The 25,397-nt window shown below is 53.6% G+C and overlaps 1 protein-coding gene across 1 annotated transcript in view; it reads right to left on the bottom strand.

Moving 5' to 3' along the window:
• Positions 1–24,578, bottom strand: part of PLXNA2 (plexin A2) — a 205,435-nt gene extending 180,857 nt beyond the window's left edge. The window contains exon 1 of the mRNA XM_069459575.1: positions 23,859–24,578. The gene's annotated coding sequence lies outside the window, so the exon portion shown is untranslated. The remainder of the gene's footprint in view (positions 1–23,858) is intronic.
• Positions 24,579–25,397: the final 819 nt, after the last annotated feature.

The raw sequence follows: 25,397 nt of genomic DNA, 5'->3' as shown, positions 1-25,397 counted from the left end.
GTCTTTGACTTCTCATGCTCTGCCAGTGCACGGGGAGGAGAGGAGCTGCTCCCCCTGCGCCAGGGACCCCTCACTGCCTCTGCCCCTTCTCCTCCAGGAGGACCCCTGATCTGCAGCTGCTAGAACTTGCTAGAAAAAGAACTACGCTGTGGCCAACAAGACTGGGGTTCCTACGTGTGGCATTCGGGAGGTTGAAAAGCCCCTAGGGGACAGGCAAACGACTGTCCCTTTGACAGGCAATGCCCAGCTGTGCCTGCGCACGGCCCACCCTGATGCCTCAGTGAGCCAAGTGCCCAGGTCCCCAGTAAGTTGCTTCCACTTCTGCTCCTTTGCAGGCAGAGCGCATGGGAAGCCAGTCTCCTTGCCCATTGGGACTGGCTATCTGAGTCCATCTTCAGCCACCTGAGGTGGCAGTTCTGGGTTTGCTCTGTGGAGAGCAGCAAAGGGCAGCAAGGTGACAGGCTTTCCCATTTCAGCTGCTGCTGGGGGCCCCCCGACTGTTTCAGCGTCCATGTAATCAACCCTGGGCCTCCGCTGGCCATGCTCAAACCCCACTCTCTGGCTCTGACGCCTCTATTCTTGCCCTCCCTTGCCCCAGGGACTTCCGGGCCCTGAAGCTCTTCGGCTGCCAGGGGCTGGGTGCTCACTCTTCCCTATTCCAAGGGAAGCTGCCCAGGGGTACAAGGGGGGGGGGTGTCCCAGAGGGAGCCTGTAGAGACCTCTGGGCAAAGGGGGAGCTTAGAGAGCAGGGCCTGCCCCATCGGTGTCAGGCGCTGTCCTGACTTACGGAGAGGGACAGCAGGACGGGGCAAAGCAGCAAGCCGTCCTGCAGAGAGATCACTTCTCCAGCTGGACAGATCTTCCAGCAACCTTCTCGGGCAAGTCCAGACAGAACTCTGGGCACATGAGGCAGCAGGAATGGAAACACCCAAGCAAGGGGTGGAGAATTTGCTCCAAGGCAGCTTAGGCGAGTTCTGTCTGCCCCTCTCTATTCCCCACGCTGGCTGGACTGTTATAATTAGAGCAGACATCACTTTGAGAATCCCCTAGTTTTTTCTTTGTATCTTTAGCAACTCTTCAACTCTGCTTCCTGGGCCTCGCAGCCACCACGGTGCCAGGGTAGGTCCTGCCTGACTCCCCTTCTCTAATCACACTCCACTGGGGTGACTCATGGGGCCCCAGGCTTCCTTGGAAAGAGGAAGGCAACAGCAGCGTGAGGCTCAGGCTGACCTCAGCTACTCCGACACAGCCCTTCCGGCCCCACGCGCACACCGGCAAAGCCTCCCAACAGACGGAGGAGCTTTCGGTTTGGAAACCAGAGGTTATTTTTAGCTGTGTCCTGAGGCCGGTAGCAGGACGTGAATTCCTGAAGAGGAGCTGTGGAAAGGAAATAACAGAATCCTCAAATTCTCCAGCTGGACTGGGAACTGCAAGAGGCCATTCTCTGCACGCCCCTCTCGCTGGGGAGCAAGGCTCCCTTGGCCACAGGTGGTCCAAGGAGCAGGAGGAGAACTGTCACCACACTGTGCTTGGGGTTTGCACTTTAGAAAGTGCTCTCAGAGACACCATCACACTGAATTTGTGGACATTATACGCCTGGCTTTTCCACAACATACATGCACACATGTTTGGCCCGCGGGTGGGGGTCCTGGTAGCAGAAATAACATCAAAGGACATGGTGTCAGGTGAAGATCAACCATCTCATCCCCCTGCTCAGTATCCCCCCGCCCAAGACACAGTTTGAACAGTGAGTGGCATTTGCTGTGAGGCAGAATTTAGGAACAAATTTGGAATCTTGGGACAGCCAAGTCTCATCTCTCATTCTAGTAGAATGTGGGTAACTACAGTACAAGACTCTCAGGTTGTCATGAAAGTAAATGAGACAATGTAGGGAAACCTCCTAGCAGCGTTGCAGGCACACAGTGAGCGCTTAACTTATGTTAGTTATTATTCTATCATTGAAGCCTCCCCAGGAGACGGTGCTTCAGGAATCCCACCAGAGCTCCTGACTTCTCTTTGTGCTTATATTCTTCCTTTCCATGTGTTGAACGGTATGGGTGGACCTTTGATCCTCAGCCCTCCCTAACCCAGTGTCTAAGCATGTGTAGGAGAAAAGGAATAACTTTATGGTGATCTTCTCTGTCATACTACTGCACAAGTCCCAACATAACCTCTCTGCAGACTTCAGGGAAGCCAGTGGAAGTGTAGGATCCTGGAAGTTGGACTGAGAATGAAAAAATTGGCTAGAAGGTACCGGGCCACAGGGCAGGATGAAGGGTGGGGGACTCAGGAGCCCTGGGTTCAAATTCTCCCTGTGTCACTCATGCATTGTGATGTGGCTTTAGACTGGGCTAGCATCTCGCTGAGCCTATTTCTTGATATTAAAACAGAAGTTTTTTGAATTAGTCAATCTGCAAGATTCCTTCTTTCTGATAAAATGATACCTTGAGACTTAGTTCCCTTCAGTTTCTAGAGCCTGTGATTCCAGTAGAAGCCGAGATCCTTCTCTCCAACCTGGTGAGGCTAACTAGGCCAGGAGTTCTCCACAGAGCACTACAGCTGGGCTGTTTTTCTCTCACCCTCCAGCAGCATCTGCTCCGGGACAGGCTGCTCCTGGTACCCAGCCAAGAGGATTCGTCTCATGGTGTGCAGGGACCGCCCACGGGGAGCAGCTGTCACTGGACACTGGAGTCAAGAGGAGGCATGGTCTCCTGCAGCAAGGGGTGGAGGGGAGGTTTGCCCCCCACCTCGGGAGTGTGGCCTTCATAAGGACAACTGACTGCAGCGCCAAGGTTGATGTTACTAAGCAGCTGTTCCAAAGCAGGGCCCAGTGGGCAAGGATCAGACCTCCTATCCCCATTCAGAGTGAGGGGCAAGGGACCCACCTTTGTGCCTCTGATGGGGGGCAGTGTGGTGCAGTGGTGAAATGCATCAGCTCTGAACTTGGGTGCTTGGATACAGAGCCCATACCTGTGCACACTTGGTCAAGGTACGTTGCCATTTTGTGACGCTATCTCACGATCTATATAAAATGGGTTTAATACTAGTATCTACCTCATAGGATTACTATGATGAAATCCATTCATACATGTAAAGCACTTAGAATAGTTCCTGGCCCATTTTAAGTGTTCAAGATACATTAGCCTTTATTGTTAGCAATTTATTTGTCACTATTTCTAGCTCCTCACCTCCATCCATCCCACCATCTGTGTTAGACTGAGTTTTTTGTCCTCAATTTGGTGGAAGCCAGTAAACACATGCCTAGGACTTTGCGTACCTAGCATTTCCTCCTAACCCCAGTGTCAATCAACCTCAGAAGTTTTCTCTCAATAATGATGCTTCCTTCTTTCTGCAGCATCTCTCTGTCTAGCTCATAAAGTCACTTGTCACATGCATTCTCAAGAGACAAAACTTGCCCAAGTCTCTGCTCTCCTGCCAGTTTCCTTCTTCCCAACCGCAACTCTCAAACCAGGGCATCCTGCTCTGGGACTCTCACCTTAACACCAGAGCCTCCCAGGACATCTTACCCGGAGCATTCCCGGTGCCAAGGAGAGGCCATGCTCGCCTCTATGGGAAGCGAGTGCCACTAAATATTTTATTTGGAGGGCCCGATGACACCACCTCCCTGATCAAGATTCAGGAGGCAGGTGTTGGTGACAGCCAGTGAAGGCATCTGATACTTTCCTGATCAGCTGCTGCAGGCGTCAGTGGGAAGGCAGGGAGGAAATGACAATCGAGCATTTCCAGTTTGGCTCAAAGGAGGATTCTCTCCTCCCTGCGTCCCATTCTGTCGCCCTTTTCAGGGGATCTGGGTGCACGTGCCTCTGTGCTTTCACTCGGCCTCTCCTATTGCAAAAGGAGCTGGTGGGAAGAGAAGTTAGATTCAGGATACGATTTTGCCAAATTGAGTCAAAGCTCACGTTAGTAGCTCTCACACCCTTGGACCCGTCTGTAGCTCCACCATCACCTCTGTCTCCATTCCTATTGTCACTGTCACCAACACCGTCATACTTCTAGCACTGCCATTACCAGCACCATCCTGGTGCTGACGGTTTCCATAAGAGTACAGTAAACGGTGCCCATTAGTACTACTGCTCAGCCAGGACCCCAAGGAGATGGATGATCAGGGAGAAAAGATAAGCACGGAAATGAGAGCTGTGGAGTCCGAGAAGAAGTTAGGAGCTGCTCTCGGGATTCTCCTAACCTCCTCCCTGTCCCATGGCAGAGGGGGGCCCATCCTCGACCCCAGCTCTCTCTTCTCACAGGCAGTGCCTTTAAAGCAGGAATTCAGGGTGAATACTGCAAGAGATTATAAGATTACTCCAAGCCACTATTTTTTTTTTTTTAGATGAAGAAACCAAAGTCCATAGAAAGGGAACATCTTGTCCAAGGTGACTCAAAATGAGTCAGGCACAGGCTGCAATTAGAACCCAGACCTTGTGACAAAAAGTGTGGGGCTTCCTCCCTCATAGGTGGAAGGCTCCTGGGAGTTGGTGGCATTCTGCCTGGAGGCTGGACTGTCCTGGGAAGGAAGGTGCCTTTGAGGATGGCCCCGTGATGGGCAGCCAGGAGTGTGGTGCTGGGCCTGGGCAGGGAAGTGGTGCTCAGAGCAGATTTAAAGTGGCTCAGATTAAGGGGCGGAGGGGATGAAAGAGACATGTCGGAATGGCTCCCTTCTGCGTCAGGGAGGAAGCCCTCCTCTGACCTCCTCCAGGCCTGGGCAGGCCCAGGCAAAGGTCGCACAGTGGAGGGATGTCACCTACACTGTGAATTGGGGGCCATAGTGTCCTGTGCTGCAACCCCACAGACAGGTTGGATCTAGCCTAAGCACAGAAAGCTCCTTTTTGCCAAAGAGAACTGCAGCGGAAGGACTGAAGTTAGCTGTTCAGAGGGACATCCTATCTAGAGAGGATCCTTGGAGCATCCTGCCAAGGAGATTCTAGAACTTTCTGACATTGAATTTTCCTGACGGCTGTCTAGGAATAAGTTTACCCAGAGGCAGGGGATGGGCCTCGATGATCGCACAGGGCTCCCTTTGGTTTAAGATTTCTAAGAGGATAAAACGTCTCAATGGGAGATCCCGAGGCTCCGGCTTGTCCCCTGCGGGTGGAATGTTACTGAAGGAGCTGTCTTAATGTCCCTTGCGCAGTCGTACGTGCAAACATTGTGTCTAACGGGGACCTCAGATAGTCCAGGCACGTTGGGTAGCACAAGGTGAGCGAGAGGGCGAATGCAGAAGCCCCGGGTAATGCCGACAGCCGAAAGGCCTCAATTAGAGTGAAAGGAGTTATCTGGTATTTAAATAATTATTAGATTGAAGGAATAATCATGGGTTTGAGCTGATTTTTTTCCCCACTGTCACCCTGATGGCGTCTATAATATTATTATTCAAATGCCCATGATTCTCATTGAGAAGAGACCAAGAGAAAGAGGGGAGAGTGGGGGGCGAGGGGTGGGGGGAAGGGAGGGGGTGGGGAGAGAGACTCATTTAATCTCCATGTGACAGGGCTGCAGGAGGTACGATTAGTCTTTTTCTTATTTCAGCTGTCACTCACGCACAGACACCAAAGATTGTTATTAGCGTATTTTATGCACGCAATTTAAAGAGAAAAGGGGGAGGGGTGTGGGGAGAGGGAGAATTTTCTACAGAAAATAATGGGACCAAAGGAACAATTTAGATGTCACTTCTATACCAGCTGCGTTTGCTTCATTAATCGAATGTCATTTTTTTCCCTAGATTCCGTGCCGTTATGTGAAGCTAAGTGGCTATACCTCGTCCCTGAGTGGGGGAGAAGGAAGGTGAGAGGACAGAAAGGAGGAAAACGGGTCCCAGCCTACATGCACCCCTGGCTGCCATCCCTGAGAAGGTGACACTGTGGCCCGCCAGGACATGTCAAGACAACTTTAGGTAACAATTTCTACCCAGTCCCCTGCAGTCACTCTGAGAAGGTGGACCCTCTACTTGTCTTCACATAGAGATTTCTTTCACAGGTGGGATAAACTACATTCGCGCGCCAATAAACAAGGAGCAAGACATGGAAATGGTGGGGGTGTCTAACAGTCCCAATCAGTGATGAGGAAGACTCCACGTTCCAGGTGAGGCAGGGAGGGGCTCGGAGGCGGCAGCTGTGGGTAGCGCTCTGCTCTGGCAACGCCCTTGGATCCCACATGACTGCGTAACAGTGAGGGACTCCCGCCTCTCTGGTGGCAGACACATGCAGGGTGACAGGGGTTACAGGTTGAACTGTTTCCCCTCAAAATTCCTGTGTTGAATGAAGTCCTAGCCCCTAGTCCTTCAGAAGGTGACTGTATTTGGACACAGAGCCTTGACGGTGGTAACCAAGATAAACTCACGCAGGTGGGCTCTAACCCAGTGTGACTGGTGTCCTTATAGAAGGGAGAAATGTGGACCCAGAGACAGACACTCCCAGAGGGAAGACATGTGAAGACACAGGGGGAAGACACGTCTACAGGCCAGGGCGAGAGGCCTGGAACAGATCCTTCCCTCTCAGCCCTCAGAAGGGACCACCCCTGCAGACACCTTGATCTCCGACTTCCCAATTTTTGGAACTGTGAGACAATACATTTCTGTTGTTTAAGTCCCCCAGTTTGTGCGACTCTGTTACACCACCCCTAGCAAACTAACGTAGCAGGGAGCAGAAAGGTGCTCTAACTTCTTGGCTCAGCAATTGTTCTTTTAAAGAAAAGGGGTGTGTGCATGTATCTGCACACACAAGTTTGCAGGGAGGGGTGGACAGAAACAGTCTTGGGGCCAAGAAACGCAGAGATGCAGGCTCCTAATGCTTCCGTGGGAACCGGAGTCAGCAAAGGCTGCTCGTTTCACGCAGCAGAGAACAGAGGGACCCACTTGCTCTGCCCCTCCCAGCTTGGGGATGAGAGTTAGGATTTGCTGATTTCTGTTTTTCCTGCAGAGCGGGTCCTGTCTTTTTTGGCGTCTCCTGTTCTCTTCTGCTCCTACTCAGAAGAGTGAATCTGTCACCTGCCAGACCCCAGAGAGAGCGAGATCTCCCCCTAGTCTCACCCCAGCTTCTCCTCCAGTCACGGGCCCTGTCCTGGGACCACTGCTTTTCATGCCAGGCAGGGTTTTCTGTCGTTTTTCTCCCAGGTCTGCCCGTGGGCTCTGATAGAGCCCTGGAAACCGCACCAGCTCTCCCAGGGCCTTAGCAAAACACGCAGTGTTTGTCCTCTTCTCACACAGGCTATAAAAGTTTGCAGTTGTGTCCCTGAATTATGAAGGGTTTCAAGGCATGCACTCATTTGAGGGGCCGGGGGGAGGCTCTGTTCCTTTCTAGGGCACTGGCTGGGCTGGCTTTGCAAAGTCAAAACAAGATTCATTACTCCAGGGCCGGGAGCAGGGAGATACTCGCCTGACCCTGCAGGCCTGTCCCATATGTCACGGGCCTGTCAGAAATCTCCCAGAATTCCCTTTATTATCTAAAGGTCGCCACCCGGGCAGAGCTGAGAGCCCCGCGTGGTATAAACCAAACTACAAGAGCAATCAATTTTAAGCAGCTGTCTCCCCTGCCACCCCATCCTCCGCTCCCCCTTCCTTGGGCTCTGCCCTCTTCAACCCCCTTTGGGGGAGGATCAGGAAGGAGCCCTGCCTGGCCGTGGCCACCTCTCCCCTGGGTCAGAAGGAATTCCTGCGAATTAGCAGGGCTCTGAGGCTGTGAGAAGCAGGCCTGGGGACTGTGCCTGCCCTCTGCACTCAGGGGTCCGGGAAAGGTCACGCCACTTCCCCCCTGACTCTAAGCAGGTCCCAGTTTAAACCGTCTTAGTAGTGGAGTTGCTCTTCTGGTGGGCGTCATGGGATTAAAGGACAGGAAGAGGAATTCTCAGGCTCCTCCCAAAGGCAGGGAAAGGAGTAAAAAGTGGGGCCATGGCTTTGCTAAGTCAAGTCAAAATTCATGTTAGGAAACCTCATATTTTAAGGGCCACAAGTAGCATCATACTAGCATCTCCCATTTGTTTTCTATGACAAAACCAATAAGGAGTAGCTACTATTATTATTCTTTATTAACCATCTGCTCTGTGGCACACTGTGCTAGATGTTCTGTATACGCTATTGATCATCGTGGGATTATTTTGCAAGGTGGGCATGAATTACCCCCATTTCACAGATGATGAAACAATCTCAGGAGACCTGGCTAACTTGACCAGTAATGTTCAGCTAGGAAGCAGAGATTTCTGAAATCCAGGCTTTCCCCATTATTCCTCATTGCCTGGATTTTTCAAATTTAGCTTTCAGTCAAATCTTCTCATCACTGGTCTGGGAGAACGCACTAGAACGTTAAGTGAGACCTGGCAAGTGCTTTATTTTAAAGGTCAAAACTTGAGGATCTACAGTCTGGTTTCCATCTAACCTGAGCTGGTCCTTTCTTTTGGTAACGGGGCAGCGTTTGGGGGGTGGAGGTGGGTATTGGCAGGAGTGGTGGTTTTCAGGTACCAGGTAGGATTCCTGAGTGTTTTGTGGCAAGAGGTTTGCTAGCTGGTGGCCACCTTTCCAAACAAATCCAAATGCCCTTTCCAAGGAGCCTGGGACTTTCTCTTCTGCCTTCTTACCCTGTCCTTACTGTAGAAGAAAGAGCCAGGGGCTCTTTGAGGTTGAAATGGGACGGAAGAGCAGGGTTAAAAAGTGCCCAACTAAATGGTTAGATAAATTATGGTTACTCCACATAATGGCATGTTACGCTGCCATTAAACATAATGTTTTCAAAGAATAATGACACTGCTTCGGTTCACACCAGTGGCAGGAAAAAGGAAGGAGGGGGTAAGGAAAAACCCAAACAAAGCATTCATCTCAACTCTCAGTCCGTGGACTGACCCTAAGATCCACACTTACACCCTGCCATGAAGCTGTCCACATCTTTTTCCTCTTGAAGAAAAATGTTAATGGCTCCCGGGAGACCCCAGGTGAGAGCACTCCCTGCTTTCTTTTGCAGACCTTCCTTCCCTTCTGACTCCAGTGGCCTCACCGAGACAGCCACTACAGCATTCTAGGGACAGGGACAGGGAGCACTCCCGATCCCCGACACTTCATCCCCATGTCAGGGAAAGTGGCCATTAGTGCCGGATGGAGGTGCATTTTTCAACACTGTCTATTTTCAGAAGCTAGAGCTCCCTAAAGTTCAAAAGGGTGGGCCTTTTCACCAGGAAGCCGGATGCTGCCTCCCTGAAAGTGGTTCTTGTGGGACAAGCACGTTGTCACCATCCAGGCCTCTCTCTAAGACGGACCCTGTTGAAAGCCACCGGCAGCTAAGACCCAGGCACGGACCTCCTGCAAGGTTTGCCTTGTGCTGCCTCATGTCTTGTGCCTCAGATCCGTTGTCCAGCTCTGCCAGGCACATGGCCGGAGAGTGATGTTCACCTGTGCAAACACCTTCTGGGGCTCCTTGCTGTTGCCCAGATTGACTCATGACCGCTAAGCGCCCAAGTTCAAGTCCTTCCCAAGCTGGCTCTTTCTTCAGCCTCACTGCTCACTTCTCCCAGATGACTCTACTCCCAAGAAATGGGTTGGTTTGTCCAGCCCCTCAAACCCCTTGTTCAGTTTCACCCTCTCCCTGGAATTCCTGTCTCCACTTTCTTCTTTGCCTGTCCACACCAGCCCATCCTTCAAAGCCTCACAAAGCCTCTAGGTCCTCTCTGCCTCCAATCACCATTCTCTCCTCCAAAGTCAATTAAAAACTGCTGTTTGGGGCACACGTGGATTCCAGACACACTGCATTGCAGCGTTGCCTCTCTCTCTTTTTTTTTATGTGACTATGTCTTATCTCCCCATTGAATTAGGGGCTCTTTGAGGGCAGGAGTGACAGCTCATGTTTCCTGGCATCCCGTGCAGGGCTAACACGATGACTGTCACTCAGTATTCCGCCCTCTCTGAACTGTGGAGAGCAGCAGAGGGGGACACAGGATGCTCATTTGCTTTTTCTCAGCTGGCATTGTCCCTGCTAGTCTTCCCTAAGAGACGGTTTGAACTAAGACACTTGGCTCTGAGAGTTCTCATAGCCTTTGCAGGTAGTGAAGAAGGAGTGAGCCATTTGGGAAGGATGCTGTCTTGAACCCCCTGGGCGAAGGGCAAATGTCCTTAGCTAGGTGGATGAGGTGGGGAGAAAGATGGGAATAACGGGAGGATACTGGCTCTGTCTTTGAAGACACACAATCCAGATATGTGAAGGAAGAGTGTTGGCAAGAAAGCTCCATAGCCACAAACCATAAAATACCACAGATCATGTGAGAAGCATATAATAATTCAAAAAACAATGACAAATTGACAACATAAAGTGATCAAGAGCAGAGTGGGGTGGGGGAGAGTCCCCTTGGAAGGTTTCAGAAGAGGGTCTTCTATAAGGAGGTCAAGCTCACTCTGCTGAACGCTGCCAGGCAGCACGAGCAGAGAAAACACCATGGTCTTTGGAAACAGAACTGGGCTCGAGTCTCACTTCTACCACTTACTAGTTTGGTGACCTTGAACATGTTATTTAACCTCTTGGAGCCTTACCTTCCTCCACTGTAAAATGACACCTCACAGGGCTGTGGTCTGAGAATCCATGAGATAATGGATGTGAGATTGTTTTGTCAACTCTACTGTGCTGAGTAAACACCAGTTACTCTTGTTTCTGTTTTGGAAGAAACACCGTACAAGGGCATCGTCACTTTGGCAGCAGCGGCCACCCTGTGTGGTGGTGACAAATACCAAGGGCTGTTTCAGCAGGTGAGGGATGGTCGTTGTGCAGCAGAACGAGGTGGATGAGCATCCATCTCCCGAGACCCAGCCTTCTGGAACGAACTGGGTGCTGCTCGTCCCACCTCTCCCCCCTGTGGACCTGAAGTCACAGTAGCCATTCCCCCCAGTTCTCTCAGTGGCCCCACCGTGTCCAGGTCACCTCCTCTCACAGCCCTGGGGTGATTAGGACCACGTGTGTGCCGCTCTTGCTGAGTTGTGCAGGCACTTGTGGCAGGACAGGAGTGGGGAAAGGAGGAAAGAGGAAGGCTGGTCAGGAGGAGGAAGAGGAGGAGGAGGAGATGCTGAGATAACAGCTCCCTCAGGCTGGAGCTCCACATTCTCTGGGCTCTTCCCATAGGGGGTCTGCCTTGGCGTACACGAGGAAGTTCTTCCTTCTTACCTTCCCTGCCTCTCTCTCTCCAGTGCTTTTCCGAACCAACAGCCAGCCTCCCCGTAAAAAGCTCCAACTCCTTTTCAGGAGGAAGCTTCTTAAGCAGGCTGGGTCCCTACCCTGTCCCTCCCACCTGCAGTTTCTATTATTTTTCTCTCTTTGTCTGAGATTTCCAGCTCTTGCAGAAAAGATCCCGAGCTGTCAGGCAGCCGCTCTTAAGTAGCAGGCATGTGCACACGCACGCACACGGAGCAGGAAGTGCGGTGCGGCGGATGAAAGGGGCGCACGGAAACTGAGGGGCGGCTGGGTCCGGGCAGAGGTCCCACCACTGAAGGGCCTGGTGTGTGCCATGACGGCCTGGAGGACCCTTACACACCTGGAGTGGGGGGCATCGTCCCTTGCTAAGGGAGCAAGGGAGACAGACCTTTGAGGCCCTTGAGGCCCTATCAGCTCCGGGCGCCCAGGATCCCCCAGCCCCCGGTGCGGGAAGGTGAAGGGCACAATTAACCGGAGCAGCCAGACAGGGCGAAGAATGCGCTGAAGGGAGGCAGGCCCCGGTGGGAGGACCTGGGGCGGGAGATGAAAAGAGCTCCCTGAGTGAGAATCTGGCTCTAGATGATGAATGGGGTGTGAGAGAGGAGCCTGGAAAAGGGTAAACAGCCAGGAGGGCCCCGGGAGGGAAGCGGGAGGGAGGGGTGAGGAGAAAGAATGTGGAGGTCAGAGAGCAAAGAAAATGCTCCCGGAGTGATTGACTCAAGATCCGAGGCGCTGCACACCGGGACGGGTGCACGTGCGCACGCAGATGTGGGGCGCCCGCCCGCCCCTCCGCGCCCCTGCCAAGGTGTGAGCCAGTCTGCTTTCCTCCCAGACACCCTCCGTCCCCTCCGGAAAACCTTTCTTCTGATGTTTGCTTCGGAGTCTCCGAGGGACCCCACTGTCATAGGAACTAGCGTTTGTGCTGTGATTTTACAGTTCCCTAAGTATCCCACATACATCATGCCATTGGTGGACCCCTCACACAAGCCCGTGAGGTTGAGAGCACCATCAGCATTGCCGTTTCACAGGTGAGAGGACTTAGGTCTATTTGAGGTTAAATATTTTGGCTAAGCCACCAGATGTGGAAATAGGACTTGGATGTGGGGGTCCTGGAGTTAAACATGTCCCCTTGCTTCCCTGCTGCTGGCGCTGCAAACCAGCCAGGGAGAGCTCACTTACTGCAGAGGTCAGTGTCTGCCTGCAGGTAGGCAACACTCTGGTCTGGGGATATCCTGGGACCACTCCTTGGGAATGGGGGTGGAGCCTAAGGACTCAGAGTTGAAATCTTGGGGAAGCCCTGTGAAAGCTGGGCGCCTGGGGCTGAGGGCTTCTGGCCATGCCCTGAATGCCATTCGGCTCTTGCCCAGTTCTGGCTGGTGGGAAGGAGGGCTGGGGAGGGGCCAAGGCCTGGACACCCCCCCTGGGGCTTGCACAGGTGGTGGGAGATGGAAAGGGTCCAGGAGCACTGATCTGTAGGGACTGTGCCAAAGTCTCCCCTCTCCCCACCTGCAGAAAGCCGGGTGCCAGCTCCCCTCTGAGCACACGTCTCCATAGTCCCTGCAGCCAGCCCCAGAGCACAGGCGGCTCCTACCTGTCTCTGACTCCTGTCCTGCCCCCACCTCCTCCCAGCTCTGAGCCCCGGCCTTGCTGCTCTCCAATTCCCAACCGTGGCAGATCACTGATTAATTCAGGGCTGTTTAATAACCCTTCTATTTCGATGAAACAAGCTGTCTTGTTTTCTTTATTTTTAACACTGACTTTCGTTTCTTTGCTAAGCATCTTACTGTCATTTAAATTTCTCTGTCTCCAACCAAGCTGATAATAGACTGGAGTGAGCAGCTGCTTCCATCCTGTTTATGACAATGATTAGAAGTTAGAGCTGTGCAAGCAGAGAATTGACCAAATCTCAGTTCAGAGGGGTCTGCCCCTGCTTGTAGAGGGAGTGCTAATTTTAACATGATTAGGAGAATTCTGGCTCCAGGGGACACTGGGGCTAATCCCAGCCTAGCCTTCCTGGCACCCTGCTCGAGGAGAGAGCTGTGGGGCTGGAGGTGTGAGAACCAACTTTACTTACTTTAGAATTAAGGCCAGTAGCTGCAGGTCATTTTTAACCTCCTGACACTCAACTTCACTTTTCAACAGAGGCTTTTCCTCCACTGAATCTTCCCCTGCATTTACAGAGCAGCAAAGAGGGAGACTCAAGCTTAGAGGACTTGGGGTGGGTGGGGATGTCAGCTGTCACCCATGATACCTTTCTGCCCCACACAGGAACCCCTTCTTGAGACCTGGCCATCTTCCAGCTTCTGCTTGAATCCCCCAAATGATGTAGAGCTCATTCCCTCCCTAGACAGCCCCTTCCAGGGTTGGATGACTGGGTAACCTCGCTCTCTTCTGTCCTCCTGTAATAGATGACCATGATTTGTGTGTACACCCTTTCTCCTTTGCCGCATTGTAACCTTCCCAAGAGCCTGGACAATGACTTGTCTCTCTCCTGCCATCCTCAGCATATAGATATTCTATAAACACTTGCTCGATCGAATGAAATTATGTGGCGCCAACTTTAAAACTCCCTGCAAAATATACCTTTCTTCTACCTGGAGAAGCTTCCTGTTTTTCTTTACCTGGACAAATGCTGCCCCTTCCTGTCCACAGTGCAGAAATGGCTGCTTCCTCATGAGCCAGGGCCCTGCTTTTTCCTCCAGGGCCCCAGGGACTACAAAGCTGGTGCAAAGTTTGACCAAGGAAGCTTTGCTTGGGGCGATGCAGTGGATGCCAATCAGGTGGCCTGGACCAGGTCCTCTGGGTCCCCGTTCCCACTCATTCCTCTGGGCCAGCCACAGCTGCCTGGGAAAGCTCACAGGTGCATGGTGTGCAAGCCCTGGTTGGCCCGACCCTCTGGGCCTCTCACTGCCCGCAGCCTCGTGAGAGTCCGGAGCTCTCTGCGCCTCCCAGCCAGCACAGTCTGCAGGCAGCTGCTGGGGTCATTGTCTCAGCCTCTTCAAGTTGTGAATGCTGAGTCTATAGAGACCGAAACACAAACAGTGCCCACAGTGCCTCTGGGGAGGGAGGGGCGGCTTGGCCTTGCCAGAGCCATTGACTGTGCAAATAGCAAGGCTTGCTGTGGATGGAGGAAAGCTGGTTGGAGCTATTTAAGGGGGGGCGGCACTTTACACACCACACTGCCCAGCGCCACAGAGGGGCCGTGGTGTGTGCGAAGGGCCAGCAGATGGGCAGAGAGGAGAGATCAGTTCTCCGGGGAATGCTGGTTCATCATGAGATGCATGTCTGCTCAAACTCAAGGGAGACAGACAGGGGAGTTGCTGGGCATGGGGCTTGGGGGACAAGAGACTGGAAAGAGAAGGTGGCTCAATGGGCAGATCAAGAGAGTGTGCTGGGTGAGGGTGGGGCAAACAAAAGTTCTCACAACTAGAGAGCAGTGAATGGCGACTTGCTGTGTGGCTGAGGGTAATCCGGTTATCCAGTCTGGGCTTGGGTTTCACATCCATTATGTGGCCTTGGTTAAAAGTGCTTATCAAATACTCAGAAACATTTCTAGTATTCTACATAGAATATCTATTTCTTTTGTAATTCATACTGCTCCTTAAAAATAATATTTAGAAAAGAAAATCAAGGCATCTTGCCACCCCTATGTTCTACAGTAGACTGTTGGATAGTGCTGTCAATGAGTGGGGCTCTCTTATCTGATAGGCGCCTTTCCGCACGCTGCCCTTCCAACAGGGGACAAGGCACCTCATGCTCCAGCTGAAAGGATCATCAGGGAGCTTCTTGGTCTACTAGGAGACAGCTGATGCTTCTTGCCAGACCTGCTGTGTTTCACCAATGATCAATGGCAGCCAAGGATCCGACCCTTAAGACCCAGCATCCAGCTTGGGCTCCTGGCGGCTGCTGCTGCTTCTGCTGCTGCTCTTCCTGCTGCGTCTGCCCTATCCACGCCCCTAGGAGCTCTCTCTGCAGGGGAGATGCAAGCCCTATTGCAGCCAGACAGCCAGAGACCCATGAGATCTGCCCCTTCCCCTGCCATGGGAGTTGGCTCCCAGAGCAGTGCCAACTCTATGACCAGTTCTATGGCAGTGTCATTTATTTCTGCTCAGAGCTGAAGGCACCAAAAACCCAAGGGTAGCAAATTCAGAATTCAACTTCCAATCCCACTGGCTAAGTGCTGACCACAAGCCCTGCATGTGGCCTCATTGCCAGGGCCGCCATTATCATTCCTCTCAGTTTCTAGTCTCCAGTGAGGCTTTAGCCCTTTACACTTTAGCACGCAACTTTTCTTTACGTGTAATCTTATTTTTCTCAGAGAATTCCAAACAAAGTTAGAGAGAAAGAGAGATGGCGGGGTGGGGGAGAAAAAGATCCCCAGCTTGGCTTTTTATTCCTGCTCTAAAGTATAGGATGGTTTTCCATGTTTACAGCACTTGTCATTTTCCAACTCCCCTAACACCATCTTCCTGCGCCTGGCTGCTCCAGGGCTCTTGAGCAGTCATGAAAAACATTCATTCCCATTGTACAGATGGAGAAACTGAGGTCCCAAGGGAAAGGCAGGAGCCAGTTCTGCCAGGGTCTCTTGTGACTCCTTCTTGTCTCCCTCCTGGGACCAGGGGACAAATGGAGAGCGAGCACTGGTCAACAGGTGAGAAATCTTTAGGAAGACGGACGGAAGGGCTCCAAGTGTGAAGGGAGGCCCCTTGTTCCTGTGTGTTAGGACCCTATTCTTTGAAACCGGGCTCTTCCTGACCATCTGTTCCCAACCATCTTAGCAGGGGCCAGACCTCCTGCAGGAGGGCGCTGGGTGTGGCTTCCAGATCCACATGCAGTTCCGATCATTCTCTTTAAGTCCTCGGGCCCCCAAAATTGAAGGGCTTGGTACCCTGAGAGGTCACTTGATTAGGGTGGTAGACTAGAATTTCGTTCATTTCTGAATAAACCTGGGGCAGGGGGCAGTGTTTGCCTTGCAGAAAAGGTGGTGGCGTGGGTTTTGAATCCACAGAAAGTGCAGGGACTTGTCAGAAAGGCACAGACAGCTGGGGCGAGGGTGGGGGTGTCAGTATCATCGGGGGACTGTGAAATCCTGAGACAGCCCTCCTCCTGGCAAACGCCACTGCCCACCACTGGAGCAGAGACCTGGCAGAGCTACATGGGGTGGGGGTGCAATGGGGTGGGGGTCTCCTGTCTGTGGACAGGGAGGGGGCCTGGGTCTTCCTGTGAGGCTTTGGGCTGGGCTTTTGCTAAGAGCCCTGTCCTCTGTGAAGTTTGCAAAATAGCTTCTTGTCCCACAGGTATCTTTGTTCCTCAGGAGAAAAAAAATGGGAAGCCAGGGGAGCAGTCAGGGGAGGTGGGAGGTCAGAGGCCAACGTAATATTTACCCAGCCCAGCCGAGGCCTTTCGCTTTTCTGAAGCAGGAAACCGCTTCAAAGAGGCAACATCCCCTCTCGCCACTTCTGTCTGCCGTTGGTCCCCCTGCCTTTACCTGGCAGGCAGAGCTTTTCTGCACACCCCTTCCTCTCCTCCTGAGCCTCCACCCTCTCCCCCTTGAAGGGTGCAGAGCTCTGTCTGGCTGCCTGCCCCCCTCCCCACCCCGGGCCCTGCTCAGTGACGTAAAGGATCTGTCCGTAGTCACAGAGCCATCACAATCCTGGGCGCCCCGACACTCTGAGCTGTCCCTGGACTGCTCCTGTTCACTCTGAGAGTGTGTCCTCCACCACTCTGGGACTTGAGGGAGGCCCTGGGGTTCCAGCACCAGAGCAGAGGCAGAAACTAAGGACAGGAAAGGCCCTAGGGACGGGACTCTAGTGGTTCTTCATGGTGGGACAAGGGGAATCACAAACTCCTTCTCTTCAGAAATACGTAAATATACATATGCACATAATTCTTAGGAAAGCATAGGATTGCAAAGGTTTCACAGGCCTCTGGACCCCCAGCCTGCCCCCCAGTTCTGTGCGTGCCGGGCAGGGGCCCACCCCCCTGGAGCACCTCTTCCGGAGCTCCCCCTAGCCTGGGCCAAGGCGCAGGGAAAGCACTACTTCCCTTCCCAGGCTCAGAGAATGTTTTAAGTTGAGTTGAAATCTGCCTCCTTGTAACTTCCCCCCATGAGTCCTCCTCTGCCTTCTTTCTGGACCTTAAAAGACAGTGGATCCTTCTCCAGGTAGCAAACATACGGCAGAGGCAGCCCCTGGCTCAACCAAGGTGTAGAGGTAAAATCTGAATTTTCTCTCAGGTCCCATCCCTGGAATGATTTCATTCAGATAAGAATGGGTGAGGAACTGCAGGATTCTGGACACTTAAATGTGAACATTTCCTGATGAACCCCACTGGCGTCTACACTGCCAGCTTCGGAGGCACCGGAGAGGGATGGGGATGAAATTTACACAGACTACAACATGAAAACCCTCGGGAATGTGCACCCCAGAGACCTTGCTTAGGATATTGACTAATAGAAAATCTTGCTAATGTTTAGTTTAAAACCCACAAGAGGAGAATGAGGGGGAAAACGCTTAGGTAGGGGTGGTTCTGAGAGGCCAGAGGAGGAGAGAGAATTAGACAGTCATTCTTCGTATGAAACTGTGAAGGGCCCCAGCATCTCTCCTGGAAATGTCCACCTCCCACTGCCTTAGAGCACATGCTTTGGAGAGCTCCCTGCCCTCACCTCCTCTGAAGCCCCAGTACACAGCTAACTCCATTCTGCCTTCTACTAAAGATATCTGGGGTGCTTGGTTTATGCAATCCTCTTCCCCTTCTCCCTAGTACACTGTAAAGTCCTTAAAGTAGGACCTATTACCTTTTCATCTTTCTGCTAAGAGGGAGCTAGTACAGTCTTGGCGCTGCATAGGTGATCGATCCCTATTTATTTAAACTTAAATGAATTCCAATTCCTGCTTTCAGTGTCTTCCTATTTGGTTCAGGGCAAGGGGCAAGAACCGTAGTGTAAAGATCCAAGTATAAAGGTGAGGTTGGAGGGGATGTTCAGTAGCGCGCCCTCCTCTCTCCTCCTTCTGTCCCCTCCATGGCCAAACCAGGAGCTCAGGCTGGGAGGCAGGCTGTTTAGAAACAACAAGGGAAACCCTGGGAGGAGGGAGAGGGCTAGGAAGTGCTGGGGGCACCTCTGTCACAGGCTGCCATCCTCTCAGAGCCTCCAGAGAAGGTGTGTTTGCCTGGGGGCAGGGGGGTCACACGGGAGGGGGCAAGGATCATTCCCCAGCTATTCACTGGGAGCCCTAGGATTCCTCCTCTTCCTTCTGAAACACGAGTTGAACTTTCCAAGGGCAACTCATTGCCTTTTATCTCTCACCCTGAAAGCAATTTTAGCCAAGGAAAAGGAGAATTAAACTTTTATAACACGATACATTTATCTTGTTTTTCTTCTTTCTTTTCTCTGTCCCCCCTTCTCCCCAACCCTTGACCCCCAGGTAAATTTGAGCCAAAGGCAAACCAAGATGAAATATCAGGGGATGGTATCAGATCTAAAGAGACCCTGCTACTACTCTCTGGCTTCCTGCCCATCCCAAAACGTCCCCATCTTTCCATACCCCTGTTAGACAGTTATTATCTCCTTAGAGGGGAAAAGCCTCTGGACTCTGCACTCTCTCGATATTGTCCTCCACTGAAATGAAAGGGGGGATTATAATTCAGAGAAAGGCTCCCACAGAGACTATGAAGACAAAGATTAAATCAGTGATACAACGTTGACATGCGTTCAGCTCCTGAAAGGTCTTTTTAAAAAAGTCTCCTCAGGAGCAGTTTTGCCACCACCTGAGAGTGTTTGTAAAATCCACATTCAGGGAGTTGGAAGCTGGGAAGGCATGTGAAGGCGCCTTGGGGATGGGCCAAAAACTCCTCTCGCTGATAAAGAAACGCAAGAGGCTCTTGGCGGGCCAGCCGGCGGACTGGACTGCCTGCTAACTTGAGAATGTGTCCCCTCCCACCTCCCAGCCCAGACACATCCTGTCGGGGCAGGCCTCTCTCTCCAGTGCTGCTTAGTGCTGCAGGCACCTTCTAGCCCCCTGCAACCAGACAGGGGCCCCCGAGGTCCCAGTGGCAATAGGACCCCACCAGTTGTGGTCTCTGGGTAGTGACAGCTGGGAGTTTCTAATATATCTCATCTATTTTTTTTTTTCTCTCCTAAAAAGAAAAGCACAAAAGCCACTGTTTAGAGCCAAGTCTGGTTTTCAAGAGTCCCCTCTAGTGGAGATAACCTGCTACTTCGGCTTCCCAGCTCGGCCGGCCGGAGCCTCCCAGCGCCAGGGAAGACTGAGAAGAGCCCTTGTGCCTGCGTGGCCGGCTCTTCCCGCTTCCTTCCTGAGTCGCTCTCAGCTCTCTGCAGCCTCATCCACACTGCCCATCTCTCTGCCTTCATCTTCCCTTTCTATCTCCCTGCCTCTCTCTGTTTGTCTGCGGCGGTGTCCATGTCTCCTCTTCCGTCTTTCCAGGTGTGCCTTCCCGCCTGTGTCTTGGTCTGCATCTCCAGTGCACGCCCTGGCCTTCTCTGAACTTCAGGACACTGGCTCTGACCAGCTAGAGGGGCTTTAGTAAGGCCTTGCATGAAATGGCCTAACCCCAGAGGGCCAAAACAGGGACCTACAAGGCAGACCCACGGTGAGAAGCACTAGGAGAATCAAGCTGGAGAATACAACTTCAGCAAAACTCCCTCCCCTGACCTCCCAAGCAAACTTGGGCCTACTGGGGTTTATGTATATTTTTGGACCTGTCTATAATCCGAGCACCTGCCTTGGAGTCCTGTGTGAAACCAGCCCACCCCACTCAGTCGAGTCTCCCGGCTACCCCGCCTGCTCCCCAGTCTGTGACACCACGTATCCTGCCATGCAAACAGCCGACACTGCCAGGTGAAGGGAGGACAGCTGGCAGGGGGTGGGAAGTGTGCTGGTGCAGGGGAAGGAGAGAATGGGGTGAGTGGGGGCCAGGGACTGAGCCTGGGGCTGTAGGGGACAGCGGAGACAGAGCACACGTTCTGCCAGGGTGAGGGGGGCCAGGGGGGACCACCTGCTGGTCCTCTGGGTTTCCCAGAGATATCCTTTCACCCAAGTGGGAGATATGGCCAGGGCAGGGCAGGGGATTAATGGTTAACCAACTGTAGGAGCAGGGAACTTTGCAATGCTCAGGCCTAAGCCTGTTCTTTCCGCTCTCCCCCTCCCTTCCTCCTCTCCCCTTACACTCTTGCCCAATAGGGACCCTGCTCCCCAACAAAGAACTTTCTCGCCTCTATTTCTGCCCTCGAATTCCAGATGGAGAAGTGTGGAGCTAGATAAAGAGGTTCCATATGCCCAAATGCCAGGGACTGGGGCCCTAGAGAGCCTGAGGGCTCAGCTGAGGAGAAAAGGGGTGTCCCTTTCTTACCAGCTATCCCTCCCCGCGCCTTGGGACCAGCTGTTTGACCCTGGGAAGAACTGCCTTTCTCTGGGTCTCCACAGGGCTCACCTTTAGAAATGACCAAGAAAGAAAGAGATGCACACCCACCCCTCATTTACTCTAATCAGGCATGAAATCTTTGTAACTAAGTGAAAAAACTGTTAAGGGAATCGGTTCCATTCATCATTGTTTGAACTGAGCATATGTGAAGAGCAGAGATAGAATAGTCACATATAATGAATTGATAACAGACTGCCCCTGGGTGGGGTGTCGGTGATGCACGGTGATGCCGGGGTGCCATGAGGAAGGCATGCCCAGGAGCTGTAAAACTCCAGCACCTCAAAGCCTGTTTCTCCCAGCTTCCCTATGAATGGTCCTGAATTATTTCTAGTTAACAGACTGTAACACAATGCTCCTGTCTCTTTATGATCAGAATGGGGGTGGGGGTGGGGGCTTGGCTTGGTGCTTCTTGCCTCTCGTTTGCCGTGATGGACAGAAGTATACTGTGCCCCAGTTTGTGTGTGCAGAGACAGCTGTGTGGCAATGCAGGGAGACAGCTGGAGAGGGGGGGTTCTGCTGGAAGTAAAAATTGCCTCCCCCACACCAAACCCTATATCTTGGGGAGGCAGTCATAGAAAATGAGGCAGGATAGAAACTATAGAACCCCCAAACAGTGACAACTCCAGCACCACAAATATTTCATAGCACCTAAACGGGTGAGTTTAAGCTGCTGCCAGCTGCTGCCTTGTATATTTAACCATGTCACTGGTTTCCCCTCCCGCCGCTGTGTTTTCTTGTAACATGCCCATGAAATAAAGATTAGCTGAATAATCAGAAGTATTTGTAAATGGGAAAGGCAGCTAGCACAGAAGAAGCTGTTCTTTGAGGGTTTTCTTTTTAACCTCATTTTAAGCAGACTCCAGTAAAACAGATGGTGAACTTTTACATTCATCACTTCTGCAGCTTTTGATGGTCAAGAGAGTTGGAGGGTGAAATGCTCCCTGATGCTCTGGAGACAGGGGTAGGTATTCAGGCCAGCTCTGAAAGGGGGGCCACCAACCTTGTAATGACATGGTTTTGGTGATGGACATGTGACACCACCGTACTCCTCATTTAGCGTGGCTGAAAAGCTAAGCCAGCCCCCCTGTCCTGCGCCAGGCTATGAAGGACCCCGGTCCTTATGCCTGGTCAGAGAGAAGGGCCAGATGGGATTCCTTTGCCGACTCTTGGTCCCTGGGCAGAAGGGACCTTCAGGTCCTTTGCCACTTCAGATCCTGCTGCTCCTCAGCGGCTACTCCGCAGCACATCGCTCCAAATGTCATTTCCATTTAGCTGCTTTGCAAGCCAATTTGCCCCCATCCTAATGCAATTTGCTGAGGACAGTGAGGGAGCAGGGAGGGCAGTCTGCATGGCCCTGCCTTTATCAGCGGGTCCCTGAGCAGGATCGGCTGGCTGCTGGATGGAGGGAAACGGCTCCTCTAGGTAACGCTGACTGGTGGCAGCAGGGGCAAATTCCAGGATGAGGAGGGGTTGGAGGGGAGAGGTGTGATGCCAGGTGGAAGAAGGGAAAGAAAAACAACCTCCATAGGGTATCTAGACAGATTCCACTCCGTTTCCTTGGTTCCCTACCCTCTGCTCCTCACCACCCCACCAGCCCCCAGGCCACGGAGGAGAGATCACAGGTAATTAGTTCAAATGGTGCTCTGTGAGGAGAAGGCGAAGTTAATGAATTCTTGTCTCTTCTTGCCTGGAGGTCAGAGGGGAGAGGGCTGCCAGCAACTCCAGGAGCTTTCTGGGGTGATTGCACAAAAGTTGTGCATTTCAATTAGGAGTAGCTGAATTCCTCCAGCCAGGGCTATCTCTTCCTGGGGCTCTGTCACTCAACTGAAGGCCCCAGAATCCTAAGCCAGCCCAGAGGGAAGAGTGAAGTTTCAAGGTCTGGGAAAGAAGCCTGCTATTGTGCGGGGAGGGGAAGCACTGAACGTGACTCCGGCTCCCAAAGAGTCCAGCGCAGCCCAGCCCAGATACTCATCTTGGCCTGCCGCTCGCTTAGTAAACCTGTCCGCTGTGCTCCTGCATGGAAGGTGATGAACGCACCCTAAAATTTCTCTTTGTTCCTCCAAGCTGATGGGCCCCCAAGCCACTGCCTCCAGCTATGATTGGCAGCCCCACTCCCCCAAACTGATCCTACTTTCATGTCCCTTGCATACCTTACACTGGTGCGCCACTGTCAGCCCAGGGTCTTCGAGTCCTACAGTAGATCTATCAGATTTCTATTGCCCACCTCATGGGGCTCTCATTTCTAGACCCTTAACTGACCCAGAGCCCCCAAGTCTTTTACCATCTCCTCTCCCCCATTACCTCTATCCCTCCCGAGTAGAGCAGAGTTTGAGCAGGTAGGTCCTCCTAGGGTCATGCCAAACAGGTGGACATTTGGGGCAACCTAGAATGGCTGTTTCAGGTGACTCTCTGTAGTCATCTAGACCATGATTAACATTTACATAGACTACCTGTGGGATGGAATAAAAAGGGCTAGAATTTTCTAAGATCCCTACATCACTTGTGGGGTGGGGCAAGAAGGAGCACATGGAGGGAAATATTCTCAAATGGCTCACAAGGATCCTCTCAGATCCCGAGCAAACTCCCATCTCAACCCCCAGCACTCCTCTGCTGCTCTAACCCGGGGTTGGGCCCCTGCTGAGCGCTACACCTCGGAGGAGGACACGGAGAGATGGAGCGCTCATCCCCATCCAGTGCCTTGGAATCGCTCCCTGAGCCTTACAGAATCCCGCAAATGATGCATTCCCCCAAGTCCCTGATCCGAAGGAACAGCTAGCAACCACCAGGGACTCTGACAGCAGAGTGAACGCCCCCAAATCGGTCGCTGGCCACAGTGGCTTTGGGCTGTCTTGCTCTTGCACCGAGGCCCTCTTTGGGCGCCAGCTCTCGGGACAGCCTCGTCGCCGGGGTGCTCCCCAAAGCCGCAGAGTGCCGGCAGGTGCGCGGTGGAGGCGCGCCGCGGAGCTCTGCCGCCGCCCGCAGCCCGCGGCTGGGAAGCCGGCGGCTGGTCGGGAAGCCGGGGCGGGCGGCAGCGGCTGCGAGGGTGCCCGCTCTCACACGCACGCCGCGTTCCGGCCCGCGAAAGTGGCCGAGTCCGCGCGGGGACTCGCCCCGCAGCCGATCCGGGTGCCTGGGGCCGGGACCCCAAGGCGGCGGGCGCGGAAGAAGCCGCCGCGGTGTGCGCGCGTTTGGGGAGAGGGCGGAGGGCGCCGCCGCCTGTGAGCGCCCGGCCCAGCCGCCGCTTACCCAGCTCGGCGACGTCTGTCTGTCCTTCCGTCCCTGCTCCGTCCGCCTCGGCCGCCGGCTGCCGAGGACGGCGCGAGGCCCCTCTCCCTGCCCGCAGCTCGGAATCACGGGGACGACCAAATCCACATGGAGTCCAGATTCATTAAAATCCACGTCAAGCCACCAGCCACTTATCTGTATTCCTGAAGTGGCCCCTCGGTCTCCGGTCCGCGCGCCCCTCAGTCCTCCGTCGCCCCACAGCAGCCCCGCCGGGCGCTGTCGCCGGCTCGCGGGGGACACCCGGGGGCGCCGAGGGGGCGTGTGGGGGTGGCTGGCGGTGTCTCTCGTGGGGAAGAGGCAGAGCCCCGGCTGTCTTCAGATTTTTCCAGCGCGACTTTCCGGGCTCCTCTGACATCAGCAATCGCGGCGCTTCCTTCCCTTCTTGCTCCCGGTTCGGTCACAGTCCCATTTCCTCCGGGAAGCTGGCTTTCCAGATCTACTCGGAGGTTTGCTCCGCTCGCTCCGGCGCCCGCGCTGCCCACCGCTCCCGAGCTCGCCGGCTCTGTCTCCGGATGGCTCGCCCTCCCGGCCGAAATATTCCCAGCAACTGCGCTCCGCCGCCCTCCCGCTCCAGCCTGGCGCGGACGCCGCTCCGCCCGGCAGCTCCGGCTCCCGCGGTGGCGGCGGCGGCGGCGGAGCCCTCAGCGCCGGCCTCCCTATATTACCAGGCAGCTCATTATCATAGAGGCCGCGCGCGTTAACCCGCTCCCTGCCGGCCGCGCCCGCCCGGGCTGGGGCCGCGCCCGCCGCTGGCACCGCCCGCCGCAGCCAGCCCCCTGCCCCCGCCCCCGCCCGCGCGGACTTCCTCCTCCTCCGCAAGCTGTCAACAAAGGAGGATCAGGTTTGGCATCGGGAGGCCGCCCCGCCGCCCGCCCTGCGCCCAGCTCAGCCCGGACCCACCGGCCACCTTAAGTGGCCAAGGGGTCACGGAAAATGCTGCCAGGGCCTGGGGATTCCGGTCGAGGCCTTGCGAGCCCAGTCGGCTTAGCCTCCGGTGTGGCCAAGGGTAGGAAGTGGGGGGGGGGTGGATGGGGGTGTCAGGACCCACGCAGAGTGGGTGAGGGCAGTGGGGACAGAGGCTCCCCCTCTCCTGGCATCACCTGTCACCGCGCACATACTGGTCACCTCTCTTCAAATTTAATTTGAGTGAGGGGTGAGTGGGGAGGCACCGGGCTTGTCTAGTGGGGTTGAGACTGGGGTCTCGGAAATTGTGAGACCAGATGTCTTCTCGTGAATTTCAAAAAGCCAACGAGCTGCCGAATAAGGGTTGAAGTTGTGGCTATTAATTATTATTTTTTGCAATGCGAAGATGAGCCTTGGTCTGAATTGATTCTCAAGCTTCCACGCTGTTAGGGATCCCGGGCGTCTACAAGTCCTGACTTGGACGGGGGCGGCGGGGGCGGGAGGGGAGATGTCTATAGACACGGAGAGCCTGCCCGGCAGGGGATTCAGAGAGGTGGCGGTAAGATAACTTATTTTAATAACCGAAGGTGAGAGGTG

This window comes from Eulemur rufifrons, chromosome 27, assembly GCF_041146395.1.
Source record: "Eulemur rufifrons isolate Redbay chromosome 27, OSU_ERuf_1, whole genome shotgun sequence".
Lineage (NCBI taxonomy): Eukaryota > Metazoa > Chordata > Mammalia > Primates > Lemuridae > Eulemur > Eulemur rufifrons.
The sequence above is the reverse complement of the archived record's forward strand: the minus strand, read 5'-3'. Positions and strand labels throughout refer to the sequence as shown.